The sequence below is a fragment of the Narcine bancroftii genome, chromosome 3 (genome assembly GCF_036971445.1).
Source record: "Narcine bancroftii isolate sNarBan1 chromosome 3, sNarBan1.hap1, whole genome shotgun sequence".
Lineage (NCBI taxonomy): Eukaryota > Metazoa > Chordata > Chondrichthyes > Torpediniformes > Narcinidae > Narcine > Narcine bancroftii.
Genome location: NC_091471.1, coordinates 123,615,870 through 123,636,805, shown reverse-complemented (window position 1 = coordinate 123,636,805; position 20,936 = coordinate 123,615,870). Strand labels below are relative to the sequence as shown.

Genomic DNA, 20,936 nt, shown 5'->3' with positions numbered 1-20,936 from the left:
CTTAATCCATGTCTTCTGTTCTGTATCTCATCCAATCTCAGCCTACTTGCATTTGTTCTATGCACATCATAATTTTATGAACAAATTTAACAAATTTCTCTGCGTCCTTATCACAACCTTGCCACCATACCTTGGTCCTGAGGTTTTGCTTGGTACCAACAATACCTAGGTGTCCTTCATGCACTAAGGATATGATCTTCGGTCTCAATCTTTGCGGTATCTCCAATCTGTAACCTCTTAATACACACTGTCCGATGAAACAAAGTTCGTCTCTAATGGGAATGTAAGCCATGTGAGTACACTTGTCCCATTGTCCACTCTGTATGCATTCTCTTACTTCCATGAGTTCTGGATCACGTTCGGATTCTCTCTCGACTTCTTTCGTAGTCACAGCTTTCGGTGTCGCCTGAATAGCTACAAAGCGTACAAAGCTCTCTGTTTCTGTTCCCAATTCTGACTTGGATTGTGGACCTCCATCCTTCACCAATCTGGACAGCGGATCTGCAATGTTTGCTTTCCTTGCCATGTGGATTACTTTATATTTGTAGGGTTGTAGTCTGAGTACCCATCTCTCTATTCTGGCACATGGTTTGGATCTAGGTGCATAGATCACCTCTAATGGCTTATGATCTGTGATGAGTTCAAATTCAATGCCGTATAAATATGCATGGAACCTCTCACAGGCCCATACAAGTCCGAGTGCTTCTTTCTCTGTCTGAGAGTATCTTCTTTCCACATCTGATAACGATCTGCTGGCATAGGCAATGATTCTCGGTCCTCCGTCATGCATCTGGACCAACACGGCTCCTAAACCAACCGGGCTGGCATCCGCTATGACTTTGGTTGATGCCGCCGGATCGTAATATCCAAGAGTTTTTGCATCTGTCAGGCTTTGCTTCAGCTCTGTAAACCCTTTCTTCTGCTCAGATCCAAAATGAAATGGTACACCTTTCCTGGTTAGTTTCCTTAGTAGTTCTGCCACTGTAGCGAAATTAGGAATGAACTTTGCACAAAAATTGACCAATCCCAGGAAACTCCTCACCTCTGTTGCGTTCTGAGGTGCACGTGCCTCTTCAATAGCTTTCACCTTGGCCTCTGCAGGGTTTAGTCCTTCCCGTGTAAGTCTGTGTCCCATGAAGTCCATTTCTGACACACCGAACTGGCACTTGTTTCCATTCACGGTAAGGCCTGCCTCCTGTAACCTAGATAGTACACGCCTCAACCATTTGTCATGCTCTTCCTTCGTTGGTGCATGGACTATGATGTTGTCAGAAATGTTGGCAACTCCAGGAATGCCTTGAATCACTCGATGGATTTCATACTGGTAGATCTCCGAAGCTGCATTAATTCCAAATGATAGTCTTTTGTAACGATACAATCCACAGTGAGTCACAAATGTTGTTACATCTCAGGAACCTGGATCCAGCTCTAATTGATGATAGCCCCATTTCAGATCAATTTTTGAGAATACCTTGCTGGTAGTTAGTTCTTGAAGTATTTCCTCCACTGTTGGTATAGGGTGTCGTTCTCTAATTATAGCTTCATTGGCCATTCTCATGTCAACACATAGTCTTATGTCACCCTTTGGTTTGGGCACAATCACTACGGGACTGTCCCATTGTGTTGAATGTTCCACCGGTTCAATAATGTCTTGTTCGATCAATTCTTTAATTTTGGCTTCGACTTTCCCACGAAGTCCAAACGGAGTTCGGCGCATTGGTTGTGCCTTGGGTTTGACCGTTTCATCTACCGCTAGCTTCAATTGTCGACCTTTCAGCTTTCCTACTCCTTGGAAGACTGCGGGGAATTCTTGCTTCATATCCTCGTATGACTGAATTGAATTGACACAAGCTCCAATATGAAGTATTGCCAGGTCTTGCGCTGTACTTCTACTCAGCAATGGTTCTCCCCTCTCTTCTATGACCATAAACTCTGCTTCGGTGTACTTATCTCCAGCTTCAACAGTTGCAGTAAAACATCCAATGGTCTGCAATGGCTTGGTTGCTGTGTATGGATACAGTTTCTTGGAACACTTCTTTGAGGTACAGATGATCTTTTTCCTTTTCAACTTCTCCCATAAATGTCGATCAATCACATTACTGTCACTGCCTGAGTCTACAATGACCTGCACTGTCACTCCACCAATGATCACTGGGACCTTCTCATGATGTACTTCATTCAACGTAAATTGGTAACAACTCTGTTCCTCCTGGGTATCATCATCGTCACCGTCTATCTGGCGAATGGTATCTTTCTTTCCAGGATACTTTCCTTTCCCCCAGGCTTTGCCTTTGGAAGTTGTACTCTTCCTCTTCTGGTCTGCATTGGACTTGCTTTTGCACTTCTTTGCAAAGTGGTCCTTACCTCCACACTTTCTGCAAACTTTGCCTTTGGCCGGGCAATATGGGTCTTTTCCAAAGTGACCTCGGTTTCCACATCGATAACACTCCACGTCCTGTGTCGACGTATATCTTGGCTGGTTATGGCGATGTGAGAGCCTCTTAATTTGCTGGCTTGAGTTGTCTTTCAGGGTCATGGTATGAAATTGCTCTTCAACAGCCTCTAATGCAGCAGCAATGGCTAAAGCATCAGTGAGTTCCAACTCACTCCCTCTTTCCAGTAAACGTCTTCTGAGTTTATCTGATCTGCAGTGCTGTACGACTTGATCCAATAATTGGTTGTCCAAATCAGCTGGCATGTAATTGCATCCAACAGCTAGCTGGCGTAGTCTCGTCACGTACTGAGCAATTGTCTGGCCATCTTCTTGTCTCGTTCTTCGAAACAAATGGCGTTGAAATGTAGCATTCGCTGTCACTACATAGTGTGCATTTAATGCATCTACCGCTTTCCGGTACTCATCCTTCCTTCCAGTATTCAAAAGTGTCTTAAATGTTTCCCGAACTGCAAGTCCCGCGGTGAAATGAAGTAACGCCCTTCTCTGCGCTTTTTGTTCAACTGTACCGGTATCTAGAAATAGGCCACGACTGTCGGCGTAGGATTCAAATTCTTCCAGCCATGCCTTCCACTTCACACTTACAGTGCTTGCATCACCCGTTGGGTCAAAATGAGCAATTCCACTATGTGTTAGAAAGTCATCGTCTGCACCAGCCATGAGGAAATATTCCAGCCCCAAAAGTACTAAGTCAAAGAGAAAATTCTTATCACCTTGAAGTTGTCTGTAATCCTCTGTAATCTTGTTTAGTCTTTAATTTTCTTCAAGCTTCTTTCATCCTCGTCGCCAATGTCACCTTTGTGGCCCGAAATGTGAAGTTAATAAAACATCTAACACAAGTTTTATCAGGTAAACTTCTCAGTGGCTTTATTTTCCAGTTTCCTTTGTTCTCCTGCTTGTGCTCTTATCTCTCTCTCATACCACGTGACTTCCGGTACATCTCATACATATTCATTATCATGACATCATGCACTTCTCAAAAAAGAAGTCACCAGGCTTCCCTGACAATCCGCATTCTGCAAGAGAAGCATGTCCATGCCCTGGCTGCCATTCCCTCAGTCTATAAAATGGAAAAAAAATTAGAAAAACCTTACTTGTGTCTGTTTGTTGAATCCTTTTGTAACTGTAACTCCCACTCTCACTTCCTCTCCCACTCCTATGTCACTGTACCCTTCTCAAGCTGAAGCCTCAAAATCCCATTCTTTCACTGTCCACTGTTCCACTTAAGCCCCCCTTCCCTTTATTTAGCCAATGAAGAAATGTAAAACAATGAAGGTGACGAGGGTTTTCTCAGTATATGATAAGTTTATGAAATTACACTCTTGACATGAATCAAACAGCAAAACACAATTGTTTGATTTGCAGCACTGTGAAAAGCACCAGTTACATAAGAAATAAATAGGCCTGAGATTTGAATAGACAATCAATGTTTCAGTAGGATATGGAACAGGGACAGGCTCTCTCAGGCTCCGTAAAAGAATAAGTCAGTGTCTAGTCAAGCCAGTGAGTCCTTTAGAACTGACATGAAAATATTTTTAATACTTAATTGTACTCTTAAGGAAATTCATGTTGACAATGAATATAGAGTATAGGGAGAGATTGGACAGATTAGGTCTTTATTCTTTGGAGCGTAGAAGGTTGAGAGGGGATTTGATAGAAGTATTTAAGATTATGAAAGGGATAGACAGAGTGGATGTGGATAGACTATTTCCGTTAAGAGGAGGAAAGATTAAAACAAGAGGACATGAGTTAAGAATTAAGGGGCAGAGGTTTAGAGGTAACATGAGGGGGAACTTCTTTACTCAGAGAGTGGTAGCCGTGTGGAATGAGCTTCCGGGAGAAATAGTGGCGGCGGAGTCAATTGTATTATTTAAGAAAAGGTTGGACAGGTATATGAATGAGAAGAAGATGGAGGGTTATGGGCATTGTGCGGGGAGGTGGGACTAGAGAGGGGTGTTTGGTTCGGTGCGGACTAGAAGGGCCTAATGGCCTGTTTCCGTGCTGTAATTGTTATGTTATGTTATGTTATGTTAATGAACAGATACTGAATAGGAGTGCATGAAAGAAAGCTATTTTGTGAATAGAAATTGGCTCTGAGATCTATCATAAACTTGCTGAACAAAAGACCTCAAAAGTAATGAAGATACTCCCTTCACAGAATAGCACAGAAACTGGATGCTTTTTAATCTACATTTATTTGAAACATTGCAAAGTGATAAATTCAAATTCAGCATTAGAAATCCAAAAAAAGGGATTTGTGGGGCGGGTGTACCCAGGGTCCTGATTTCAACAGCTCTATTTTGCTGATGAAAGATCTCCTCAAGTAGAAGGAATTAATGGGATTACGTGTTTACGTTGCTTGCATGATATATTTTTTTGATGACCTACCACAGTGGACCCCCTCTCACAAAATATTTGACAGAACCTTCTCTCCTTGGGCCCTTTCTCTCTCTCTCTCTCTCTCTCTCTCTCTCTCTCTCCCCCCCCTCTCTCTCTCTATCTCTCTCTCTCTAACTCACACACACACACACACACACACACACACACACACACACACACACACACACACACACACACACACACACACACACACAGTCAAAAATTCTCAAAATGACAGGCTACATCCTGGCCTGGTGTGGGGACACCAATACCTCTGAGTGAAAAGCCCTGCAAATGTTATTGGACACAGCCCAGTACATCACAGGCAAAACTCTCTCCCTTGGAGAAAATCTACATGGAACACTGCCATCAGAGAGGAGAAGCAAGCATCAAGGATCCACATCATCCAAGACATGCTTTGTTCTTGCTGCTGCCATCTGGAAAGAAGTCTAGGTGCCACAAGACTCATACGAACAGGTTCAGGAAAGTTGCTCCCCCTCCACCATCAGACTCCTCAACAACAGACTCAGAGACTCATTTAAGGACACTTACTTTGCACATTGTTTATTACTGAATAATTATTTTTTTCTGTATTGCTCAGACAGTTTGTTAACATTTCTTTCTTTGTTTACATTTCTCCCTTTGGTATACATATATTTTTTTTGAATACTGTTTAGAGTCACAGATTAGTAGAAATTTTGCCTGGCTGGCAGTAAAAAGATTCTCAGGGTTGCATGTGATGTTATGTTTGTACTCAACAATAAATTTTCACTTTGAAGTGTGAACTTATTATTATCGAGAATGTTCTGAAAGTGTAATTACATTAAAAAATATCAGACCACAGGTTGAATTAATATTTAAAATAAATCAAATAATCAGCTCTTCTGCAAATCCCTTACAACAGTTTTACTTTTTACAAACCGGAAGACTGAGAAATGCATGATTAATATTATTATAATCATCATAAGGAATGAGAACTGCACTATAATATTCTGTTCATTGTTATGAGCTCAAGGCTGATCTGTGTGAGATAATGTGAAAATAAGCTGTGCTGTGGTGCTATGTAATTACACCACGTGGTCACCAGGGGTAATCCCGGTGACCTTGTATATAAAGCAGTCCAGAGCTACAGTCTAGCCTTCCAGGTTTGTCTTGCAGAGAGACAAGAGCTCTTAGTGTACATATTAGTTTATTAAAGCTGACTTATACTCACACTGCTTTTGTGGTTATTGTCAGTACAATTTAATAAACTAATATGATAGCTACTAGGATGGAAGCTGCTTCTGCTCCAACGCGCATTCCCGACCACCTGGAGACTCTTCCTGAGGAATGGAATCCGGGGACGACTAGCACGCACGTGCTTCCGAGGACAGAGATGGCGAGGAACTGCTGTACTGGAATCGTGGTGGAATGCAGGCAAGACCACAGAAGTACGATAGGGCAGGTAAGAAACGGCCAAGAGCCCTGCCTGCCCGTGGGTTTGCCGGTACAGGTGCCACTGACCCTAAACCCCGGTCCGATCAGAAAGGGGCCACTACAAGTGCAGGTGGAAGGATCTCCACAAGTCATGCTCCCGATCGCCATGTATGTGCAGAATTCTCAACCACTTCAGAGCCAGGGAAAGCAGACACCGCTACCGTCACTCCCCCAGCAGCAGCTCCCAGTGCCCCAGGGTCCACCCTTGATTCACCTAAGGGACCAGAGACTGCAGCTTAGCCATGTGCTACGACCAGGCAGGCTGGAACTCGACCCCAAAAATCCCAGAGCCGGCATGCACTTCGGCTACTGGCAGAGATGCTTTCTGAATTACGTGGAGGGTGCTGAGGCATCGGATAAAGAGCTATTAATGCTGCTGTTAGCCCAGCTGGGATACCAGCTTTACTCCCTTATACAGGATGCCAGGTCCTACCAAGAGGCAATGAGCATTTTACAGAGGCATTACAGTAAGGGGCATAGCAAACTCCACTCCTGGTACAGGCTCATGACCAGGTCACAACAAGTAGGGGAGTCTGCCAGAGACTTTATACTCTCTCTGAAAGACCTGGCGAGAGGCTGCAACTTTAAAGCAGTATCAACTCAGGAGTATGCAGAGGACCTTATTAGGGACAGAATTGTTGTGGGCATATGGTCCACTGAGACAAGACATCGATTGTTGGAGAAAGGAATGGTGGGGCTAGATGAGGCAGAGACTATTGCAGAAGCTTTAGAAAGCACCAGGAAAGAATTGGAGGAGTACTCACAGGACCCTGGGGCTGGGACAAACGTAACACTGCTGTACTCTCTAGCCCCACGAAAAGAAAAGTATGCTGCCTCACAGGAATTCACAGCAGCAGCAGCACCTTGAGGGTCCCAAGTGCTTTATCTGTGGACAAAGAAAGCACCCCAGAGTCATCTGCCCTGCCAAAGAAAATGTCTGTTCTAATTGTGGAAAATGTGGGCACAGCCAAGGCCCATTCTCATGCTAATGAGAGGCGGGAAAGCTCTTCTTTCTCCACAGACAAACAGAAGAAGAAGAATGCCATGTGCAGCTGGCCATCTTGGACAAATGCTACAGAGCAGAGGACACAGTCTTCAGGAGATGAATATGACGCCGAGTACTATTGGATGGAAAGACATAAAGGACACACCAGACTTGCTTCCCTACTCATGAATCAGGCGAGTCCACACAATTTATCTGACGCCACTGTGTGGATCAAAATTAATGATGTGAGGGTAAATTGCTTATTAGATAGTGGAAGCACTGAAAGTTTTATTGACCAGGGGTTAGTCAATCGCCTTGCCCTCCCCACATGCCCGAATGAGTACCAGATCCTGTTAGCAGCCAGCAGCCTTGTGGCAGAAGTAAAACAGTTTTGCAGGGTTACTCTAGAAATCCAGGGCACAAAATACGAAGGATTCAAATTACTAGTACTCCCTCACCTCTGTGCCCCGGTACTATTGGGGTTAGATTTTCAGTGCCAGTTAGAAAGCATTAAAATAGTGCACAATGGGCCTCACCCCCCACTATGCCTTACGAAGAAACAACACTGCAGCCTGTCAGTCCTGAACATAGAACCCCCTCCGCTGTTCACACACCTGACCCCAGAATGCACACCAATAGCCACAAAGAACAGGAGGTACAGCCCGAGGGACAGAGTCTTCATTAGGACAGAGGTCCACAGGCTACTCCAGCCCCTGGAGAGCCCAGGTGGTTGTAGTGAAGTCAGGAGAAAAACTGCGCATGGTAGTGGATTACAGCCAGACAATCAACAAATTTACACAACTAGATGCCTACCCCCCTGCCACGCACAGCAGACATGGTCAACAAGATTGCGCGGTATAAAGTATTCTCCATCATAGACCTGAAGGCAGCACACCACCAACTGCCCATTAGAAACAGCGATCGCATCTACATGGCATTTGAGGCAGATGGCAGGCTGTATCAATTTCTCCGACTTCCCTTTGGTGTCACCAATGGAGTGTCCCTGTTTCAGAGAGAAATGGACCGAATAGTAGATTAGTTCCAACTGAAAGCGGTGTTTCCCTATTTAGACAACGTGACAATCTGTGGCCACACTCAGGAGGATCATGACACGCATTTAAAACGCTTCTTCCAGGCAGCCGAGGAAAGGAACCTAACATACAACAGGGAAAAATGTGTCTTTAGCGCCAGGAAGTTGCCAATCCTGGGCTACATAGCGCAGAACGGGGAAATCAGCCCAGACCCAGCCTGTGTGTGCCTCTCCTAGACCTCCCAGTGCCACACATGCTGAAAGCACTAAAAAAGTGTTTGGGGCTATTCGCTTACTATGCCCAATGGGTCCCCAACTATGCCGACAGGGCCCGCCCACTTATAAAAGCCTTAGTTTTCCCACTGTGCCCAGCAGCCACCAGAGCATTCAGGGATATTAGGGACCATATTGCTAAAGCTACCATGCAGTCCATAGATGAGTCGATCCTGTTTCAAGTAGAAATGGATGCATCCAATGTGGCTCTGGCAGCCACCCTAAACCAAGATGGAAGACCGGTGGCCTTTTTCTCATGAACCCTACAGGGGTCAGAAGTAAGACACTCAGCAGTAGAGAAGGAGGCCCTAGCCATTGTGGAAGCAGTAAGGCACTGGCGACATTATCTGGCGTGCAAACATTTCACCCTCGTCACGGACCAACGGTCTGTGGCTTTTATGTTCGATAACCAGAACAGAGGGAGAATTAAGAATGACAAAATCCTGTGCTGGCAGATAGAATTGTCTACATGTAACTACGACATTCTATACGACCCCGGGAGACTCAACGAGCCTCCAGACGTGCTGTCCAGAGGCACTTGTGCCATCCTTAACCACACGTCCCAGTTGCAAAGCTTGCACAATGAGCTGGGCCACCCGGGGGTCGCTAGACTGTTTCACTTCATTAAAACCCAAAACCTCCCATTTTCGGTAGAGGAAGTGAGGTCAGTGAACAAGAGCTGCCCCATCTGTGCGGAATGCAAACCGCAATTTTACCGGCCAGTCAAAGTCACCCTGATAAAAGCTACCAAACCTTTTGAGCGCCTCAGCCTCAATTTTAAAGGCCTGCTCCCATCCATTAATAGAAATGTCTATTTCCTAAATATAATAGATGAATATTCCCGTTTCCCCTTCGCAATCCCATGTTCTGATGTATCAGCAGCCACTGTTATAAAATGCCTCCAACCCATCTTCAGCATATTTGGGTACCCGAAGTATATACACACAGACAGGGGTGCTGCATTCATGAGCACAGAAGTACAGCAATACCTGCACGAGAGAGGGATTGCTACCAGCCGCACGACAAGTTACAATCCCAGGGGGAATGGACACGTCGAAAGGGAAAATGCCACTATCTGGAAAACGGTCCTCTTGACTTTAAAAGACCTGCCTGTTACTAGTTGGCAAGAAGTGTTGCCAGAAGCCCTACACTCTATACGTTCTTTGTTGTGTACTGCCACTAACATGACCCCACATGACCGTATCTTTTCTTTCACAAGAAAAGCCACGACGGGCACAGTGCTGCCTAAATGGATGATGACACCGGGACCTGTTCTCCTCCGGAAGCACTGCAGACCCCACAAAGCAGACCCGCTGGTGGATCAAATGGAGTTGAGGTATGCGAACCCTCAGTACACCTTCGTCACATTCCCAGAAGGAAGAGAAGACTCGGTGGCCACCAGGGATCTCACGCCGGCCGGATGTGAGAACAACGTGGAGGAAACACAGATGTCTACGGATCAACAAGGAGCGCAGCAGCAGTTACTAGAACAGTCGTCCATCGAGTCACCCCTGAGGACTCTACCACCCACCCCAGAAATCAGGACTCTGGGTACGCCCGCCCCACAAAATATCACCACCCTAGACTTGATGGCAGGACCTAATCCCATACAAGAGGATCCCCAGCCCACACGGCCACATGACCAACCAGTACTTCCCACTCCCACACCACCAAGAAAGGCTGAAAGGCAGACTGCACACCCCACCCCTATACCACTACCAAGGAGGTCCAGAAGGCAACGGAAGCCACGAAAAATTTTGGACATGAACTTACAAACAAGGGAAGGAGGATGGGGGGGTGGGGGGGGAATGTGGTGAATGTGGTGATATGTAATTACACCACTAGGTCACCAGGGGTCATCCCGGTGACCTTGTATATAAAGCAGTCCAGAGCTACAGTCCAGCCTTCCAGGTTTGTCTTGCTGAGTCAAGACCTCAGTGTACATATTAGTTTATTAAAGCTGTCTTATACTCGCACTGCTTTTGTGGTTATTGTCAGTACATGTACTACTCCTGATTTTACTTTTGAACCTCAGTGTAATACTCACTGTTATAAAACACAAGATTGCAGATGCTGGAGGAACTCAGTGGGTCAGACAACGTCCATGGTAGAAATGATCAGTCAATGTTTTGGGTCGGGTTCCTTTATCAAAACTAAGATGAAAAAAATTCAGATATATAAAGGAGGAAAGAAGCTGAGGGAGGGGCTCAGAAGAGAATATAGGACAGAAGGCACATGCAAAGAGACAGATAGACAGAGGAGAACAGTTGGGGAGTTAGAAAGAAAAACTTGTGCCCTGTTCTCCATTTGTGAGTCTGACCCTGAGCTTCATGTAGCCGACAATTTCAAACCCCAATCATTCCTTCAGTGACTCATAGCACTTTGGCCTCATCCATTGTCAGGCTGAGGCCTAACATAAATTTGAGGAGCCATTTTTTTCTGGCCAGCTTTAAACCTAATGGCATGAACATTGATTTTTCTAAGTTTTGGTAACGCCTACCCCCACCTGGTTCCACTGTTTTCTACTTTACCTACTCCTGTACTTACTTTTTTTTCCTTCTCTCTAATGTTTCTTTCCTCTTCCCCTTTCCTTGTAGTCTCTTCCTCGACCTATCTCTCATGCCTTCTGTCTCTATCACCTCTGGTTCTTTCCCTCTGCTTCTTTCCCCCTTTATCTATGTAATTTAACCATTTTTGCTATCTTAGTTCTGATAAAGGGTCCCAATTCAAAATTTTGATTGACCATTTCTACTCACGGATGCTGCCTGACCTGCTGAGTTCCTCTAGCAATTCCTTCTTCATTCAATCTGTTTTAGCTGGCCCAAGGTGCAGTTTGGGTTCAAACAAATTAAAGTGAAATGATTGGATGATAAATTACAATATTTATGTTGCTTCACTTGTATTTTGACACGTAATTTTCTCATTCTGGATGAGCTGTGCCAAGGTAAACAGATACCACCTGTCACAGGTATTTTGCATGAAACAATTATTGAATTAATACTGGAAGCAAAGAAAATTATATGGACATACTTTATGTTCTCCTTCCTAAAATAACTTGCTTCAGCAAAATTGATCTCTTTACACTAATGAGTTATCAGGACATTAAGTTTCTTCATTCAAGTTTACTCAATCATAGCAACATCCAATAAACTCACAAATCATTGGTTGAAGAGAGAAAACTAGAACTTCAGATCAATGAACTCTTTAAAAAAAAAGAGCTTCAGGCCAATGACCTTTTATCAGTAGATTATTTAACTAAGGAATTGACTGGACTTCAGGAAGGGGAAATTAGGAGAACATAAACCAGTCTTCATCTAGGGGTCAGCAGCGAAGATAGTAAGACACTTCAAATATCTATCCTGGGACCATCATGTCAATGCAATCATGAAGAAGGAACACCAGTGGCTATATTTTGTTAATCAGTTTGAGAAGATTTTTTATGTCACCAAAGACTCTTGCAAATTTCTACAGGGGTACCGTAGAGAGCATGGTTGCATCACTGTCTAGTATGGAGGCACAGGAATAGGCTACAGATGGTTCTAACAACCCTCCATTAAGGACATCTTTAAGATGCTTGCCTTAAAAAAAAAGCATCCTCTATCATTAAGGGCGCTCTCCACCCAGGCCATGTCCTTTTCTCACTGCTACCATAAGGAAGGAGGTACAGGAGACAGAAGACACCCAACCTTACAAAAAACAGCTTCTTCCCTTCCATCATCAGATTCCGGATTGGACAAATAACCTGTGAGCACCACTTCACTTTTTCTCTTTTGCATGAGTTATTTTGTTAATCTTGCATTTACAGAAATGTAATTTATAAGGCATCATCACAGTGCAAACATTTTCTAAACCACAATACAAAATGAATAAGAAAAATGATGCAAGAAAAAGTCAAAGTAAGGCAGTGTCTGTGGTCCATTGTTCATTCAGGAATCTGATGGCAGTGGGGAAGAAGCTGTCTTTATGCCACTGAGTGCTCGTCTTCAGGCTCCTGTACCTTTTTCCTGATGGTAGCAGAGTAAAGAGGGCATGGTAAAGAGGGGATGGGGTTGATTTCTGCCCCTTTTAGATGTCCTCAATTGAGTGAAGACTGGTGCCCGTGATGTTATAGGGTGTTAACAATCCTCTTGAGTTTTTTTTCCTGTCCTGAGCATTGGCGCCTCCATACCAGACTGTGAGGCAACCAGCATGAATGTTCTCATGCTATATCTGTAGATGTTTTTGAGAGTTTTCGGTAACATACTGAATCTTGGCAAACTCCTCACAAAGTATAGCTGTTGGCAAGCCTTCTTCATGATTGCATTGACATGGAGACCCCAGGACAGATCCTCAGAAATGTTGAGACCCAGAAATTTGAAGTTCTTGACCCTCTCCACTGTTGAGCCCTTGATGAGGACTGGTTTGTGCTCTTGTGACTTCCTCCTGGAGTTCCATTCATCTCCTTGGTTTTGATAATGTTGAGTGTGAGGTTGTTGGTGTAATATCACTCGATGAGCTGATCTCTTCTCTGTGCTTCCTCATTGCTGTTTGTGATTCTGCCGACAACCATGGTTTCATTGGCAAATTGTTGATAGCATTGGAATTGTGCCTGGCCACACAGTCATGGGTGTAGAGTAAGAAGAGCAGTGGGCTCATAGATACATAGGTGTATCTATGTTGATTATCAGTGAGGAGGAGACGTTGTTTTCAATTTGTACTGACTATGTTTTTCTGATGAAGAAGTCAAGGATCCAGTTGCAGAGGGAGGTGCAGAGGTCCAGGGTTTGGAGCAAGTTGACCAGCACTGAGGGAATAATGGTGTTGAAGGCTGAGCTGTAGTCAATGAAGAGCAGCCATATGTATGAGTTGCTGTTTTCTAGGTGATCCAGAGCTGAGTGGAGAGCCAGCGATACTGAGTCTGCTGTGGAGCAATTGTGACGAAAGGTGAATTGCAGTGAGTCCAGCCGAGGATATCAAGAACTGTGCAGATGACTGAATGAAAGGGTGGGGGTGGGGTGGGGGTGGAGGAGCTCTGGCTGGCAGGTGATTGGTGAACACAGATAGGAGGGGCAAGAAAAGGATACAAGGGGTAATAGGGTGAAGGGGCAGAAGCTTAAGAAAGACGAAGAGAACGGACATAAACATTTCAGGCATTGTAAATGAAGATTAGTTTGCATAAAATCTATAAGAATTCAAAATAATGTAGATTTATTGACTATGATTGAAATACACTATTGCTATTTTTTAAATGAAGGCAGCCATCCTCACACATGCAAGTTAGGGCCAGTGTGTGTGTTCTGTATAATTATCCTATAATGTTTTGGTTTCTATAAGTAGCACACCTTTCAAAACCTCATGAAACAAGTTGTAACATTTTCGGGCATTTTATCCAACTGCACGAAAACCAACAAGGTCGGGTCAGATACAGCAATGAGCTCTCTGAACCCTTCACAATGGCGTGAAGCAAGGCTGTGTTCTCGGACCAACCCTCTTTTCAATCTTCTTCAGCATGATGCTGAACCAAGCCATGAAAGACCTCAACAATGAAGACGCTGTTTACATCTGGTACCGCACGGATGGCAGTCTCTTCAATCTGAGGCGCCTGCAAGCTCACACCAAGACACAAGAGAAACTTGTCCGTGAACTACTCTTTGCAGACGATGCCGCTTTAGTTGCCCATTCAGAGCCAGCTCTTCAGCGCTTGACGACCTGTTTTGCGGAAACTGCCAAAATGTTTGGCCTGGAAGTCAGCCTGAAGAAAACTGAGGTCCTCCACCAGCCAGCTCCCCACCATGACTACCAGCCCCCCCACATCTCCATCGGGCACACAAAACTCAAAACGGTCAACCAGTTTACCTATCTTGGCTGCACCATTTCATCAGATGCAAGGATCGACAACGAGATAGACAACAGACTCGCCAAGGCAAATAGCGCCTTTGGAAGACTACACAAAAGAGTCTGGAAAAACAACCAACTGAAAAACCTCACAAAGATAAGCGTATACAGAGCTGTTGTCATACCCACACTCCTTTTCGGCTCCGAATCATGGGTCCTCTACCGGCATCACCTACGGCTCCTAGAACGCTTCCACCAGCGTTGTCTCCGCTCCATCCTCAACATTCATTGGAGTGACTTCATCCCTAACATCGAAGTACTCGAGATGGCAGAGGCCGACAGCATCGAGTCCACGCTGCTGCGCTGGTTGGGTCACGTCTCCAGAATGGAGGACCATCGCCTTCCCAAGATCGTGTTATATGGTGAGCTCTCCACTGGCCACCGTGACAGAGGTGCACCAAAGAAGAGGTACAAGGACTGCCTAAAGAAATCTCTTGGTGCCTGCCACATTGACCACCACCAGTGGGCTGATATCACCTCAAACCATACATCTTGGCGCCTCACAGTTCGGCGGGCAGCAACCTCCTTTGAAGTAGACCGCAGAGCCCACCTCACTGACAAAAGACAAAGGAGGAAAAACCTAACACCCAACCCCAACCAACAAATTTTCCCCTGCAACCGCTGCAACCGTGTCTGCCTGTCCCGCATCGGACTTGTCAGCCACAAACGAGCCTGCAGCTGACGTGGACATTTACCCCCTCCATAAATCTTCATCCGTGAAGCCAAGCCAAAGAATAGTGAGGCTACTTCATAATGATCTTTACTTTAATTGCTTTCTTTTGATTCTAATTACAGAGCACATTCAAGGCCAAGATATATTTTAATCTATATTCTCATTGATTTTCCTCCTGTTGTCAGGACGAGTTGCATCAGTGGGAGAAACAGAATGGTTAATGCTTCGGGCCTGAACGTCTTGGTAAAAGGTTCCAGCCCAAAATAGTGATCTTTTTTTTTCTCCCACTGATACTGCTCGACCCTCTGAGGTCCTCCAGCATCCACAGTGTTTTCCTCCTACTGAGATTAAAAGAATAGGATGAGAGAGGAATCAAATTGGATTGTTTTGGGCCAGATTTCTGCACAAAGAATGAATGGAGTAGGGAGATTTTAGTTAGTTGTTTCTATCATTCAGTTTTTCATTGCAAATACAGGAATTAAAACATTCAGAAACATCTTAAAAGGAAACCTGAAGCAATTCAGGTAATTAGATCTCCTGTAGTTTGTTCTACGGACGATGCCACTGCCACTGCCCTCCATCTAGTCCTGTCCAACCTGGAAAACAAGGATTTGTATGTTTGGATGCTATTTAATGACTTCAGCTCAGCATTCAACACAATCATACCACAATACCTGATAAGGAAGTTGAGCCTGCTGGGTCTAAACACCTCCCTCTGCAATTGGATTCTTGACTTCCTGTCGGGAGACCTCAGGCAGTCCAGATCGGTAACAGCACCTCCAAGGCCATCACACTAAGCACAGCCCACCACCACCCCCCTCCCCGGTCTGTGTGCTTAGTTCACTGCTGTTCACTCTGCTGACCCACGACTGTGCAGCTAAACACAGCTCAAACCACATCATCAAGTTCTCTGATGTCATGATTGTGGTGGGCCTGATCATTACAAATGATGGGTCAGCGTACAGGGATGAGGCGCAGACGCTAATGGACTGGTGCAGAGCCAACAACATGCATCTGAATGTTAAAAAAAAACAAAAGAGATGGTTGTTGACTTCAGGAGGCCCTGGTGTGGGGAAGGGGGAAACCACGTTCAACTGATCATAGATGGCTCCACCGTTGATGTCGTCAAGAGTATCAAGTTCCTTGGAGTATACTTGGTGGAGAATCTCATTTGATCCCTTAACACCAGCTCCACAGCCAAGAAAGCCCAGCAGTTCCTCTACTTCCTGCATCTCCCACCCTCCATCCTCGCTACATTCTATAGAGAATGTATTGAGAGTGTTATATAGTCAGGATAATGTGAACTATATTGTAACCAAGTAAAAAATACACCCCACTCACTGTAGTAACTGTAGAGCACCACTGTGAGGGTGTATGTATAATTATCCTATAACGTTTTGGTTTCTATTATTAGCACACCTTTCAAAACCTCATGAAACAAGTTGTAACATTTTTGGGCATTTTATAGTGAGGCTACTTCATAAAGATCTTTACTTTAATTGCTTTCTTTTGATTCTAATTACATAGCACATTCAAGGCCAAGATACATTTTAATCTATTATCTCATTGATTTTTCTCCTGTTGTCAGGACGAGTTGCATCAGTGGAAAAAACAGAATGGTTAATGCTTCGGGCCTGAACGTCTTAGTGGAAGGTTCCGGCCCAAAATGATCATATGTGTGTGTGTGAACAGTTTCCTGAGATGGTGGAAGGCATCAGTAAGTAAAGTCTCTTTCGTTATTTGAATTTTGCATCTCTAAGTTATTTAAGAAGCCTCCCAAGTAACCCAGAGACATAACAGAGACCATCACGTGCAACTGCATCATCGGCTGGTTTGGAAGCTGTACCTCCTCGAACTGCAAGATCCTGCAGAGGATAGTGACATCAGTGGAAAAGATCATTGGCGGCTCTCTCCTACCATGAAGGAGATCTAAGACACTTGATGCAGGTGAAAGACAATAAACATTGTGAAGGACTCCACATGCCCCTCACATAAACTGTTCTCCCTTCTGCCATCTGGTAGGAGGTACCTTAACACTCAGGTCATTACATCCAGATTGGGCAAGTTTTTTCCCTCCAAGCCATCAGGCTCCTGAATTCCAAGAACATATGTGAATAGTTGTGGTGATATGGCTGTATGCCATATCCCGACCTCCGGGTGACTCCGTGCCTTAGCTCCTCCCTTGATCCTACCTATATGACCCTGGGCCATAAAGGTCGAGTCCCCTCTCCTTCCCGCTTATTTTACTAGCCTGGACCCAGGCCAGCAGTCTCTTGCTCAATAAAGCCTATTGTTCCCCTCAGTCTTCGCTCTGCGTCATTATTGGGGCTACCGATAGTGCCCAACAATTTATTGAGCAAGAATTTGGAACTCTCCGGATATGGAGAAATTGCTGTGCCCTGAATGGCTGGAAGTAGACCCCCCAAGTCCCAGGTGCATCGGTACCCTTCGAGCAGAGGGTGAACTGTTTTAATAATTTCCTCGATGCCGCTGCAGAGGTGGTTGACTCGGATGAAAAGAAGCTCAAGATCTTTCAGGCAAGAGTTGGCCAGAAGGCCTATCTGAAGGCTGCATCAGCTACACTGAGGTGATGGCTGAGCTGCAGGTGCTCTATAAACCAAAGGTGAACTTGATTTACTCCTGTTACCTGCTGGTGTCCCGGAAACAACAGCCTGGTGAGTCCGCTGAAGAGTTCGTCCGGTCCCTGGTCACACTGGGAAAAGACTGTTTGGGGGATCTCACGGACCCAGGAATGATATTGCTTAACCAGTGCGTGGAAGAGCAGATCAGAGATGCCTGTCTGTTGGGGTTGAGGTCGGACTACATCCTGCAAAGACTTCTTTAGGAGGACCAACTCCCTCTCAAAAAGGCTATCGAACTGGTCAGGATTCTGGAGTCGGCCCAGTGCCAAGCAGTGTTGATCGCGGGCAGAAGCAGGCCAACTGTGTACGTTCTACCACGAGGGCCATCGGCCTGGAACTCGGGCATCAGTGATCCGACTGCAGCTACAATCACACCGTCTGTATTGTCGAGATGTAACTTCTGTGGGCAGGCCAAGCATTCGAGGCGCCTCTACCCCGCGAAAGGAGCGACGTGCTTGGGCTGTGGAAAGAGGGGCCACTATCAAAGGGTCTTCAGGTCCTGATTACAGCCAGTGAGCAGTGCGGTGTGTGTCCCTGAAGAGCTTCCGGCGCTGACCCCGTGTGCAGTGAGGGGAGCGCCATCTTACCGGCCAGCGACCTCAACCTCAGCACCTCGGCCTACCACTCCAGTGATGTCATTTCTGACTGTCACGACTCCACTTCCGGCTTCTTCTTCATCTGATGCTGCGTGGTCAACGTAGAGGACGCCATCTTGGGCAGGTCTCCCCACCGATGAAGGAACGCCACTCCTCATTTCAGTGACACTGAATCAAGCCGGTCCTCACCCAATCTCGAACTCAATGATGCAGATCGAGGTGAATGGACATAAAACTAACTGTCTTTTCGATAGTGGCAGTACTGAAAGCTTCGTACACCCAGATGTGGTCCAGAGACTCTTGCCCCCCCTCCGTCCGACCCATGACCGGGATGGTTCCAATAGCGGCTAGGGATCAACAGATGAGTATCCAGGGGTATTGTGTAGCGTCGCTGATGGTGGCGGGGGGAATGTTATAATGACCTTGTGTTATTAATTGTGCCCTGCCTCTTGGCGCTGATCCTCCTAGGCCTTGATTTTCAGAGTCAGTTTAGGAGCATAATGATGGCAATTGGAGGCCCCCAACCACCATTGACCGTTCACAGACCACAGCATTCGGGTGACCATCTCTGACCGGATAGTCAGCTCCCATTGCCATCCTGTGGCCCCAGCACCCAATCTCCGGCACCGTCCATCGGTATTGACACTCAGTCCCTGGCACCGACCTGTGGTCTCACCACCTTAAGGGTGCCCCCTCCATCACTGTTCGCGAACCTTACCCCAGATTGCAAACCCATCACCACCAAAGGTCGGCGCTATAGTTCCGAGGATATGCAATTTATCCGGGCTGAGGTTCAGCGACTCCTGGTGGAGGGGATCATACCCCCTAGCATCAGTCCCTGGAGAGCACAGGCCCTCATGGTCAGAGGGGCGGGCAAGCCCCGGATGGTAATTGACTATCGTCAAACCATCAACTGCTTCACCCAGCTGGATGTGTACCCACTTCCCCATATAGCCGACTTGATCAATAAGGTCGCTAAATACAGAATTTTTTCAACTACTGACCTCAAGTCGGCTTACCACCAACTCCCCCTCCGTCCGAACGATTGAATCTATATCGGATTCGAAGCCAACGGGAAACTCTTCCATTTTCTGCGGGTACCCTTCGGCGTTACTAATGGTGATTCTGCTTTCCAGAGAGTAATGGACCAGATGGTGGAGGAACACGGGCTGACGGCAACGTTCCCCTAAATTGACAATGTCACCATCTGCGGCCATGATCAGCAGGACCACGACACCTACCTCGCAAAGTTCTTGCGTATGGCCAAGTTTCTTATCTTGATGTACAACAAGGACAAGTGCGTGTACAACACGGAGCAGCTGGCCCTTCTTGGATGTGTCATTTTGCTCCTGACCCTGACCGCATGCGACCACTTTTGGAACTCCCTGTCCCGAACACCCTGAAGGCATTGAAAAGGTGCCTAGGGCTGTTCTCATAATACCACAGTGGGTGCCCAACTACGCCAATAAGGCCCATCCCCTAATTCGGTCACTATCGGCGGAGGTCCAAGCTACTTTCAGTCAGATTCAAGGAGACACCACTAAGGCCATGATGCATGCCGTGGATGAGTTTGTCCCCTTCCAAGTGGAAAGCAAAGCCTCTGACTTCACACTGGCCGCCACATTAAACCAGGCAGGCAGGCCGGTACCACTTTTTTCCCACACCCTTCATGGTCCCAAACTCCGGCACTCCTCTGTCGAGAAGGAGGCGCAAACGATAATTGGCAGCACTATCAGCCGATAAAAGGTTTACCCTGTTGACTGACTAGAGGGCAGTGGCCTTCATGTTCAGTGCCAAACAATGGGGTAAAATCAAGAATGACAAGATTCTGAGGTGGAGGATTGAGTTATCCACCTTCAACTATGATCCCCCGGACGCCCTATCCCAACAGACATGCGCCAGTGCGCATCTCGACCATCTCCAGGTCCTGCACAACAGTCTGTGCCACCCCAGAGTTATGAGTTTGTATCACTTTATCAGGGTCAAGGAACCTCCTGTATTCCATCGAGGATGTCCAGTCAATGACCAGACGCTGCCAAATCTGCGCTGAGTGTTAGCCTCAGTTCTACCGGCCAGAAAAGGCACACCTCATCAAGGCCACTCGCCCTTTTGAATGATTCAGTGTCAATATCAAGGGCCCCCTCCCGACCACAAATATGTACGCCTACTTCCTGACAGTGGTGGACAAATTTTCCAGGTTCCTCTTTGCTGGATATGACCTCAGTCATCAAGGCCCTGAGCAGTATCTTTACTCTGTTTCGGTACCCTGACTATATTCATAGTGACCAGGGGACCTCATTCACAAGTGAGGAGCTGTATTTCCTGTCCAGAGGCATAGCCATCAGCAGAACCACCGGCTATAACCCCAGAGGTAATGGCCAGGTGGAAAGGGAGAATGGCACCGTTTGGAAGGCGGTGCTTCTGGCCCTTAGGTCCAAATATTTGCCAGTGTCCCGCTGGCAGGACGTTTTGCCTGAAGCCCTCCATGTTATCCGATCGTTACTCTGCACCCCTACTAGCATTACCCCGCATGAACGCCTCTTTGCTTTCCCTAGG

At 46.1% G+C, this 20,936-nt stretch overlaps 1 protein-coding gene across 14 annotated transcripts in view; it reads right to left on the bottom strand.

Annotated features, from left to right (window-relative positions):
* Nucleotides 1-20,936, bottom strand: part of LOC138757521 (uncharacterized) — a 60,190-nt gene that overhangs the window by 24,604 nt on the left and 14,650 nt on the right. For 2 of the 14 annotated variants that reach the window (XR_011353648.1, XR_011353649.1), the window contains exon 3: nucleotides 15,233-15,738. The exons of the other annotated variants lie outside the window; for them this stretch is intronic. The gene's annotated coding sequence lies outside the window, so the exon portion shown is untranslated. Of the gene's footprint in view, nucleotides 1-15,232; nucleotides 15,739-20,936 lie in introns of those variants that run through there. 14 annotated transcript variants of the gene reach the window in all.